Source organism: Vicia villosa, linkage group LG2, assembly GCF_029867415.1.
Source record: "Vicia villosa cultivar HV-30 ecotype Madison, WI linkage group LG2, Vvil1.0, whole genome shotgun sequence".
NCBI lineage: Eukaryota > Viridiplantae > Streptophyta > Magnoliopsida > Fabales > Fabaceae > Vicia > Vicia villosa.
This window is the reverse complement of record NC_081181.1, coordinates 196,079,308-196,091,626: the sequence shown is the minus strand read 5'-3', so window position 1 is coordinate 196,091,626 and position 12,319 is coordinate 196,079,308. Positions and strand designations below refer to the sequence as shown.

At 36.7% G+C, this 12,319-nt stretch overlaps 1 long non-coding RNA gene across 1 annotated transcript; it reads left to right on the top strand.

Annotated features, from left to right (window-relative positions):
* The first annotated feature begins 6,245 nt into the window (after positions 1-6,245).
* LOC131647838 (uncharacterized) lies at positions 6,246-7,577 on the top strand. Its single transcript, XR_009297981.1, has 3 exons — positions 6,246-6,348; positions 6,427-6,963; positions 7,218-7,577. It is a non-coding gene; the product is annotated as an uncharacterized LOC131647838 (long non-coding RNA).
* Positions 7,578-12,319: the final 4,742 nt, after the last annotated feature.

The window sequence follows — 12,319 nt, the reverse complement described above, 5'->3', positions numbered from 1 at the left end:
TGAACAAACAGTATAAAATTTGCGCATGAAAGTAAATCTAATGATTAAAAGTTCATCCATTTAGACATTAATCAGTCTTGTCGTGACTAGGCATAGGAGCGGTGATCACCACAGGAGTTCTCGGATGGTTGAATTCAATTTCTCCAGCATCAATCGTGTCTTGAATCTTGTTTTTCAATGACCAGCAGCTATTTGTATCATGACCAGGACTATCAGAGTGATATGCACACCTCACATTAGGATTATAGCTACGAGCAGAAGTACTAGGATTCTTAAGGGGGTCCTTTAAAGTGATCAATTCCGACTTCAGTAGGTGTTGTAATGCTTGAGCCAATGACATATTGATCTTTGTGAATTGACGCTTAGGTACATCTGGCTTGCGTCGTTGTTGTGGAACTGGTGTAGAGATCAAAATTGTCCCCACAGATTGGTTTTGTTCATTGCGACCTTTCCGGTTGTGCTCAGCATTAGTCAGGTGAGGTTCGGGTCATACATTTAGACCATATGTGATAGAGGACGTCAGAGCAAATAGACCATATATATTGAGGGACATCAGAACTAGTCGTACATTTAGACCTTGTCTGTTGAAGGATGTCAGAACGAGTTACTCATTAAACCATATCTGTTGAGGAATAGCAGAACGAGTCGTACATTAGACCATATCTGTTGGAATGTCAGAACGAGTCATACATTGGACCATATCTGAGGAAGGATATCAGAACGAGTTTATTCATTAAACCATATCTGAAGGAGAATACCAGAACGAGTCATACATTAAACCATATCTGATGAATAATGCCAGAACGAGTCATACATTTAGACCATATCTGACTGGAAATACCGGAACGGGTCGTACATTAGACCATATCTGATAGAGAATGCTTGCTTGTTAGAGTCGATGAGTTTTTTGACGAATTTTTGGAATGTAGAAGGGCTTGTCAGAATGAATCTCCAGCTCGATTATATCTGAGAGGAATGATTGTCGAGGCGGAACCTGAAAACAAAGTTAGAAATATGCAATGTCATGAATGCAAATGAAATGTTTTCAAGGATCTTTAAGGAATTTAGTTAGCAACATTGGAAAGTGATTTGGTCGCATCTTTGTCTGAAGAAATCTGAACTTTGTCTTTGAACGTCTTTCTTTGAGAATCAAGCTCACCATATCGAGTGGGTCATCGCCTCTGATTCGAGATACTTCTGAATTTGAAAGTATATGGCTAGAGGAAAATAAATCCTCTTGCCTCTTGATAGGTAATGTGTCTCTGAATTGGAAGGTATGCGGCCAGAGGAAAATAAATCATCTTGCCCCTTGATTTGAAATTCGGTCCATGATAAGAGTACCTGAAATTGTGCGCCCTAAACCTCTAAGATCCTTGAAAGGGTTAGTTAAATCGTGTTATGCTTATGATGTCATGAATGTTATGCGGATGCAATTCATTAGGCATAGTGTGAGATAGTAAGGGAAAACACGTCCTTTTAACAAAACCTGCAAAGAACGAAGGTTAGTAGCAAAGACAAACAAGTCACACAAGTCACACAATTTTTTGGCTTAAGGCTTGCATGGAGTTTGATCAGGTGTCCTTCCCAAGGGTATTTCTATGGATGAGGAGATTTCAGCAACGGGTTCTACAAGTTATCCAGATGTGTCAGCCCTTCTAAAGCACCCTCGGACATGATGCATTTGCACCATGCAATGATACTTTGAGAAAGAACCTATCTGAATTGTAGCATCGGGTAGCGACTAGTTCTTAACATTTGTCAAGAGTAGTCCCCCCACTACGTTCCTAAAGGCCAGGATGGGTTAAGGGTAACTAAAGGTCCTTGAGCTCCGGCGCACCCACAGACACATACATAGACCCCCCTCATTTGAGAAAGGTGTGCATATGCTATGGAGTCCTAACTCAAGTGTGAACTTCATATTGACTCATCTCCCACATATGTGAAAGAGGTCGCCATGACTATGCCACTCCTAATCTTAAGTGTTCTTGAATCCGGGAATAGGATTCGTCCTTCAATTTTCCCAAAACAACCCTGAAAAATAAAACAAGCAAAGCAAACAATAGAAAACATTTAAGTGAATCCTAAACTTTTAAGGTAACCCCTCTTTTATCGAAAATTCCCCAGCAGAGTCGCCAGTTCTGTAATACGGTGAACTGACTTTTTTATAATCGAAAAATGTACGGTAAGCAAGAGTCGCCACCGACTTTTATTTTATCCAAACAAATTCGGAAAGGCAAAAAGAAACAGAAAAAAACCTTTTTAAGAAATCTAAGTTCGGGGGGTAATTTATGCAAAGGGAAGGTGTAAGGCACCCTTTGCATCCATGGTTTTCCATGGGCTCTTAATTGCTTTGCTTGCTCGTTTGTTTAAAAAATGTAGATGAAAGAGATAGGGACTTTAGCTCGTAAATGAGCGTAGCCCTTTTGAAAAATTATGAGAAAGAATATAATGAAAGTTTGAGCATTGCAAGGCAATTAGGGGTAATTACCTTAAACTCAGATGATAGGTCTCTTTTTAGCCTTTCAGAATGAAAGGGTCTATCCTTGCCATAAGAGGGCAGGAAGCCTTTCGTTTGGAGGTTGAAGGGTCGTCGAAGCATCCTTTGCCATAAGACTGTCCCATGCCATAGAAGGGCAGGTAGTCTAAGGCAAGGATCAGAATAAGCCATTTTTCCGTTAGGCAACCAGAAGATACCTCAGCCATTTTCCGTAGGCAACATCCGAGGGTCGAGGTCATAATTGTGTATCGAAGGCAGCATCATTTAGGTTCGTATGACCTTTTAATTATCGAGGCAACAGGCTGAGGTATCCTCGTATTCGAGGGACATGGCTTATTCTGCAAAAACACGAGGCAACAGGCAACAAGGCAACAAGGCAACAGAGAGGGTTACCCCAAAAGGGTGCGTGTGTGCAACAATCACGTGATTATGTCCAGATATTTATCTTTTAATTAGTTATTCTAATTCAGTTTAAGGCTTGCACTCCCTAAGATTACTAACCACGCAATAATATAAAGCAATAAAGGGGGCGGGAAATTGTAACCAGCGGATCCCTTATCAGGGTTTGACACAAGTAATAATAATAAAAAGCATAAATAAAATGAGGTTTAGGGTTACCAACAACGTAGCTTTGGCAATTGATAAACCCTGAAAAGGAAAGAGACAAGACAGAAAACATATAGTGAGTGCATTATCAAATTCGAGGGCAAACCTCATTAACTACAAAAGAAAATAGGATAATAAATTAAAAATAGAATAGGGAGAAGGTACTTAGCTTGGCATTTGCCTGACAGGGTTGAGGGCAAGGGTTGGCCAGAAGCACCGACTCTGACCATTAGGAATGAGCAAAGAAACAAATAAGGCGTGAGTGTATAGGCAGTTCATTGATTTTTAATTTTATCCCTAATTTATTAAGGAAACAAAATAAAATGAAAAAAAGAACGATTATTTGAATTAGATACGAGATAATACTTAGCTTTTGAATTTGATTTGATATGGTTGCTAAGGTGCCTTTAGGGTTGATCCTGAAAAAGGCAAGGCAGAAGGGATGAAAGCAAAACAAACCCTAATATCAAAATAATCTAGATATAATTCAAATTAAATTAGAATTAAATTACTTAACTTCGAGGTTTGTTGAAGGCGCGTAGTCGGAAGGCGTTTGAAAAGATAACCCTGAAAAAGGCACAGAAGAAGAAGATTTTTAGTGTAGGGCAAACCCTAATTGGGATTTAAATCGAGTGTAATAGTAAATTGATTTAATTAATTATTGGTCTTACGACCTAATTAATTAAATCGGGACAAAAACATTAAATCGAGTGTGAAAATAATTTTTTGAATTTTTGTGAATTAAATAAATATGAAATTTTAAATGATTTTTAATAATTAAATCAAATTAAGTGATTATTTTAAAAATAACATATATGTTGAATAAATAAATAATGAATATTACTAAATAAATATATGAGGAAAATAAATAAATAAATAAATAAATATATGAAGAGAGTAAATAAAATAAATAAATAAATATATTAAGTTTTATAAATGAAATAAATGATTTAAAAGAAAATAGGTAAATATATTATAAAAAGATATTATTAATATAAATAATATATAAATATTATTATTATTATAAAAGGTTTTTTAGAAGAAAATTAATAAAAAAAAACAAGTAAAAACAAATATATATAAATAAATATAAATAGGTTTATATAATAATAAAAAAAAATTAAAAATCTTAGCTTTTAATCCAGCGTTGCGCGCACGTGATAGTCCATGGTGGACCGGCGGATCTGGGCGCGTTGGATGAATCAGAGGAAACCATCTGACGGCTGATAGTATGAAGATGCATGGTATGCGTGAAAGAGAAGTGCACCGGATCCCTCTTCGTTCAAATCTCCTGCGCGCGCATGGCAGGCGAATCAAGAAGGGCCACGTAATCATCTCCTTCCTTGAGAATTTCAGACAGATCTTTTTACAGCGCTTTTTCCACAAGCGCTATTAAAACGCGAACCTTTTACACCTGCCAAAACATAAAACTTCCAAAACGCACCAAAAATTTATCGCGAGCACATGGACGCGATCGTCCAGAGCTCCTGAATTCGATGGTACCTGCAATTGCTCTCAATTTTTCCTAATGAAAGAAACCCTAATTTGAGGTCTCTAACCCTAACTATGGCATTCGGTTAAATCTTGCACGAAAAACTCGATTAATTTTCCAGAAACCATCAGAGAATCCATGTGAACATGATTATACAAACAAAATCCAGATTAAATGCATGAATGATTGAGATTAAAGGTTCTTAGAGAAGTGCAAACCGTGGAGCACTATGCGCGATTCTGGAAGTGTTTCTAGTCGAGAATGGTCTGACTAGCTTCAGAATTGCCCGAGGAACGTATGAGGATCAATGAAAACCCTTGAATCGGCCTGTAACCAAAAATTCACTTTTGAAATTTTTCCAAGTTTTTGCACTCGAGTTTTTGTTCTCCTTAGGCTGCAAAACGTAACCCTAGTGATCTGCAATTGTTTGGTACTTATAGAGGATGAATTAGGGCAACTAAAATTGAATAAAATCTTTTTCAATCTTTGATTTGCATATTGAGAAAATATGATTTGTTAACGTTTCTAACTTTGGTCCAAAATCCAATTTTCCCAACCAATTAGCCTTAGCACGAATTTGCAATAATTGTAGGATATATTTGATGATTAATGATGATTGGAACATAGGCATAAATCATATCTTTTGTATTTTTTTATTTTTCATAATTAATTCATGATTTTAAATGATTAAAATCACAAAATAATTAATAAAAAATAATATAAAATATGAAAGTATGATTTGGGGGCGTGCATGGTCTTGTAATGGAGATTGAGTGAAGAAATTATAGGCCCATTTGGAAAATTTTGGATTTTGAACCTTTCCTTTTCACATTTTTTTCTCAAAAATAGTCCAACTTTGACAAGGTGTATTTCTCTCAATTCTTGAGGTATGGAAGTGTTCTTGGACTTTTTGGAAACCTTAGAGAGTCCTCTAACCAATGTCTTTGGTCCTATATCAAAATCATTTTCCATTCTCTTTTTATGACCTTTTGAAAAAAAATGTCTTTTTGTTGACTTTTGAAAAGGACCTATAATGTATGAAGCCATATCTCTTAAAACATTGACCTATGGGCTCTGATTCTTGGACCATTGGATAGAGGAATGAATTCTCTTCAAAATGAGCTTTGGTGGGAATTTTTCTGATGAAGTATGAATATTTGGTGAATTTTCAAAGTTTGGTTGACTTTTTTAGTTCATGCCCAAAATAGTAACTCTTGACTTTTGACTTCTCTGATCTTTCCTTGCATCATCATGATCAACCCTTGATCAAATGATGATTTTAGGGTTATGAGGATGTTGTTGACCAAATATCTTGAACTTTGACTGTATTTTGACTTGAAATGACCGTTTTGCCCTTGAGAGTCGACTGTTGACCTAATCAGAATTTGAGGGACTGAATTTGTTCTGTTTGACTTGAACCTTTATATAGAGATGCTTTGGGATGTTGGTGACCCTATGGAACCACCTTGAGCCATTGATTCAATGATTTTCCATCGAATTAATCAAACCCTAGTTCAGAGCTTTTGTATAGGAGAGTGTGTTTTGGAGCTTTGTCTTTTGTTCTGATTTTATGTGTGAAAAATAACATGGGCAAATTTTGGGGTATGACAGCCGCCGTGAATACACCGGTCACCATCTCACTATCTCCAATCGCCTCCGAATTCAAACTCTCCGATTAGCCATCTCGGAGAAGGTATTTGATACCTCTTCAATTTCAATGGAAGCGAACGGCGAATCACAGTTCCTTGTTCAGGTACATCTGCGTTTTCTTTAACTTCTTCTTCCTTCTGTTATCGCGTGGTTGTTGTTCACAGTGGTGTCGTAATTGCAGCGATGTTGGATTATGGAGTGTGAAGTTTGCAGTTATGATGATTGAAGTTTGCGATGCCGTGGTGAAGAGTGGAGATTGAATCGATGATGATGAATGTCGTTGTTGTTGTTTGTTGCGAATCTGATATTGGAGGTTTCTTTGCAAGCTCTTTGATATGATGATGAGGAAGCTCGCGATGACAAATTCTGCAGATGCGTGAAGGTGCTGAGATGCGATATGAAGATGATAACGAACAGTTGCGTAGATTGATGAGGTTGTTGGAGACTGAAGAAGAGTTATCGGAGAAGAATTGATATCGGGATTTTTGTGATAAAGATGAAGAAAAATGGAAGTAAATTGAAGATGGAGATGATTTCAGAATGTGGAGAGGATTCAAGGTTATTGAAGGTTCAGGATGAAGATGACTGTTGAATTGATGAAGGTGAAGTGATGAAGAAGATCGAAAGAGAATGAAGATTGAGTGGGAATTGTGATGAAGAAGATGAGAGAAAGATGATGAAGATGCATCGTGAATTCAGTTACGATTTCTGTTATGAGGTTTTCTCCTTTTTCCTTTTCTGATTTTTTTGGTATGATGAAGAAGATAGATGAAGATTGTAGATGAATTCTAGAAGTTTGTTACGGTTCTGTTTTTCTGTTATGAATCCTTCTCAGTTTCTGATTCCAATCTCTTTGTTACGAACTTTCAGTTCTTTTCTCTGTTAGATTTCTTCTTTTTCTTTCTGATTTCTGTTATGCTTTTGTTCTTCAGTTTGTTGATGGATTGTTGAACCGGCTCCATCCCCTTGCAGGTTCGGTTTTCCTTGGTTTTAATTATGCAGGTTTTCACATGATGGAAGTATAAGAGATGTGGCTCCTGGAACTGTAATGAAACGATTTTTCTTTTGATGTAATATGGATATTGGATGATGTAATAGTAATGGAATCTGTAATGTATTTGGGCCTTGAATGGACTTTGTATGGATATGATATGGATTTATTTTGTAATGTATGGACTTGAACATGTAGAAATTATATTTTTGTATCTTGTAATGGACATGTTTTTGAAACTTGAATCTTGAAACTTGTGTATTGAAAAACATATGAATAAATCTTCCACTTTAGCAAGCTCAAATTAATTCTTGGTAAATCACATGCTTGAAAATTAAGATCTAATCAATTAATCTCGAACACAATCTAAATTTATGGGATCACTTGACTCATCTTCAAATCCGAATTAATTTGCATTCTTAATGAACCTTTAAATTCAATCAATAGTCCAAGTCAACTCGAATTATAAGCCACATGCAATTGAGAGAATAAACATGCTTTGAACAAAATGAGCCCACAAGCTCATCACTCACACCATGACACGCACTGTACCTCAAACTGCCATAACAATAATGCCTTGAGGAATTCTTGAGGAAGATAAGCATTGAAGCACATAAGAACACCTTGACATGAAATTCCATGATTCTCAGTTGAATTAACGATTGCAGACACCATGTAGAAGAAACTCTTTATTATTTTTCTTTTGATTTTCGAACGACGAAATAAACGCCATTCATAACTTATAGCACAAAGAAAGAGGGCAAATTTTGGGGTGCAACAGTAATACAAGTGGATACATAAAAATGCGGGGCAAAAATTAGGGTATGACACCATGCATCAAAGCTTTTGCGTTCTACAAACCTATTATTCAAATTGATGGAACATGGTTGTACGGGAAATACAATGACACATTACTTATGATAGTGGCATAAGATCACAACAATAATATCTTTTTCACCGCTTTCGTCTGGTTGAAGGTGAGACTGCTGGTGGTTGGAGTTTCTTTTTCAAGAATCTCATAACACACGTTGCTCCACAACCCAACTTCTATTTGATTTCAAATAGACATGCATCTATTGATATTAATTACAATAATCCTGATAACGAATGACAAAATCATCCTTCTACCCGTGTCTACTACATTAGCCATATTGCACAAAACTTCACGCGGGAAATCAAAGACAAGAACCTTCAAAAAAAAGTTGGGAATACGGGGTATGCTTTAAATCAACCATGATTTAGACATTATTGCGAGGAAATTAGATTGTCAAATACAAATTCATTAAGGTGGCTCGATAATATTCTAGTGAAGAAGTGGACTAGGGCATTTGATGAAGGTCGACGATAGGGCCACATGACAACAAACCTTATGGAATTAATGAACTCTGTCTTCAAAGGCATTAGAAACCTATCAATAACTGCATTGGTGAGAGTAACTTATTTTAGGTTGGGATCACTATTTGCAATTAGAGGCGAAAATGGAGTTCGGTGTTACAAGAGGGATAATTGTCAAGTGAAAGCTGCATGAAAGTAATGAAGGAGGAAACTATCAAAGCTTACACACATATTGTTATATGCTTTTACCATCATATATACATTTTCAGTGTGGAGGAGAAAATGGACCACAATGAGAGGAGGCCAAGGGAGAATATCAATTCGAACTACATAGAGGTTAGTACGATTGCGGAAAGTTTCAAGCCTTCTGTATGCCTTGATCTCATGTCATTACGACATGTTCATATGTTGCCGCGACACTTCCTTGTATGGGTTTGAAGTTTATAAAGTCATAAACATTTTTAGTGTGTACAACAATAGCTTTCCTGTGGTAGCAAGATGAATATTGACCTACATATTAAGAGAACATAATTTGCCTCAACAAAAATATGCGAAGGAAGAAAAAGGGATGCCCCAACAAAACACATATTAGAACCAAAATGGATGTGACTGACAAAACAGTAAGATTATGTGGTATATGACTCAGCCCCGACACACTCGAAAACGTTGTCCTAATGTTGGAATAAGCTCTGCACAATTTTTTAAAAATTTTATAACCGTGGCATTATATATATATATATATATATATATACATGCATATGTGTGTGTGTGCGAGGAGAGATATTCTTACTCAAAGAGTAAGTTGTTATAACTTACTCCACATCTTGACCATTAATTCTTTTCAATCTAATGGTTAAAAATATTAACTATTTCAGAAACACCTCTGTTACTTGCAACTCAAGAAGATAATGGAAACCCCAACACACATAGATGGTGGAACAAAATCTTGGACGTGGAGGAAGCCAAAGATAAAATCATGTTTTCACTGCCAATGATTCTTACAAACTTGTTCTATTACTTGATCACTTTGGTTTCAGTCATGCTTGTTGGTCACCTCGGTGAGTTTCAGTTAGCCAGTTCTGCTCTCGCTAATTCTTGGTTTAGTGTCACCGGCGTGGCTGTTATGGTAATTTACAATTTTTATTTTATTAGTTTTTATTTTTTTCCTTAAATTTTGATCACGACAATTCTTGTACTGTATGTATGTCTTCTTGTATGTCTTAGGTTGGTTTAAGTGGTGCGCTATAAACACTATGTGGACAAGGATTTGGTGCAAAGGAATATCACATGTTGGGAATTTATTTACAAAGCTCATGCATCATATATTTTATTTTTTCAATCATTATATCCATTATTTCTTTCTATACACAACACATTCTTGTGTTTCTTCATCAATCACCAGACGTTGCTAGGACTGCAGCACTTTACATGAAGTTTCTAATAGTTATGAGTTTGGATTAAATGGTTAAAGCATAAAAACAAAAAAGTAAATATTAACACAAGAGAATTCATTCTTCATAAAGAAAAGACTTATCAAGCATGTACATAATCTACTTATCATAAACTTAAATTTATCGACCAGTTACACTTAACCTACAATACTCATCAGTATCATCCAGTATCGCTCACACCATAAGTCATTTCTAACCCAAAGTAGATAGAATTACTATATCCTCTCGGAGACGATCTCTCAACCACCTTAACAACACAGCAGACATCCATATCGATAATCTCTCAACCGACACAATCAACACGGAAGCATTAAGCTTCGACACCCATAAAGATTTTTAGCTCTAAATCTATCTCTAGAATTATGAAATTAACAGATAATCATCCTAGATAAGGATTCGAGCAGTATGTGTCTATAACAACTCAAACCTCGAGCATAAAGCAAAAATCTAAGACAATCATCAATAAATATTTGTAAAGCAGATTTTATATAACGCCATGGGCAAAAAATATACATGAGTTCAAAGTAAATACATATACAACACCAAACTAAGAGAAATACATAGAGATAGAGAGAGATAAAACCACAGATCTCCCGGTTTATTAGCGCTGGTTAATGAGCTCCACCTCCGAATCATCGAATGCAAGACCTAGAGTTATTATCTAAGCTATTCCTAGAGAAAAATGAGGTTGATGAAGTTGGGAGAACAAAAATCACCCCAAAAAACATAACACTAACAAATGAAATGAAATAGAAATATATACAAAATTTTGTCTCTACGCGATCGCCCGACGATCCAATTGCTCCGCCCGGTGAATGGCCTTATTCTGGCCACACAGCCTATGCCACATCAATAAGCTGGCAAAATATATTTTTTCTCCCGGCAAAAGGAAGCTTCGCCCGATGACTCCTTATTCTTTCGCCTAACGACATAGAGGCGATCCAAGGCAGAAGCAAGACTACTTATTTTCCACGCTCGCCCGAAGAAGGAGAGATTCGCCCGACAACTCACACCATAAGCAGCAGGCTCGCCCGAAGAACCACACCAGTCTACATCTTCTTATTTCTTCAACTGCTTATTCTCTTATTGATCCAAAATTGTACCCATGAAGTTTTATTACTCAATGTTCCATACATGCTCAAATACCTACAAAATGAATGGAAAATTATTAGTCGGGTACATAAATGAATAGTTGGGAAGAAACAACATTGAAGACCCCTAAGACCTCCATGAAAAATGGGGAAGGGTAAAAGAACCCTCATATCCTTATGAAAGAGAGGTAAAAGTATGAGGAAGGAGGATCGAAGGATACAGGCGTTGTCACCCTCTTCGACGACGGACAAGCCTCCACAATAACCCAGTCTTCGTCCTTAAATAAATAGTCACCTTCAGTTGAGAGGTCTGCCGCAAGCTAAGGAACTCACCCCTTAAATAAATAGTCTCCATCAGTTAAGGGACTTGCCGAAGGGCGAGGGGTGTACCTCACAAATAAACGACGCCTTTAAAATACTTTGCATTTAACAAAGCTCTCATGCTTAAGGGACTATGTAATATTATATTTGTGAGTGTCCTAAACAAGGGCACCCTTACCTAGAAGTGGTGTTGCCCATGACTCTCCCTTGAAACTGATGATGTGTTTAAATCTTTTAGTTAAAGAAGAAGGAGTCCACCACTAGGTGGTCAACAACTTCCCCTCATCACGAGAGCGGTTGCCGCCCCTAAGGATTATCCAAATCCTAGGCCCAAGAAGCCTTTATAAACATCTCTCCTGTAACACCCCAAATTCTAGACTAATTATTTATTTAATTATTTTAGTGTGAATCTATGAGTCATTGTGAAGTATTGAAAATGTGATGATATGTTGAGTCCTTATTATGATTTTTGATGATCTGTGATGTTTGAGATTATGATGACTTATGTGATGTCTTGGTGATTCATCTGATGTCGTGGTGGTTTGCGTGAGGCTTATGTGTATCGATGAATTTTGGCGTATTTTAGAATAATTAGAATAATAAGTGGAATTATTTTAATTAGTAAAATAAAATAATATCAGTGTTAGAGATATTAAGGGTAAGAATGGTCATTTGTGAAGAGTAAGTGAGGGCAATATGGGAAGACCATATTAGGGGTCCTAGGGGTAAAAAGAGAAAAGAGGAAAGAGGGATTCATTCTGTACGATCAAAGTTTTGAGAGGAGGCAGAGGGAGAGAGCTAGGGCACGAAGAACATGGAGGAATACGTAGAGAGAACGCGAAGAGAAATAGAATCCAACCGTGAATCGAGGTAAGGGGGGACTCT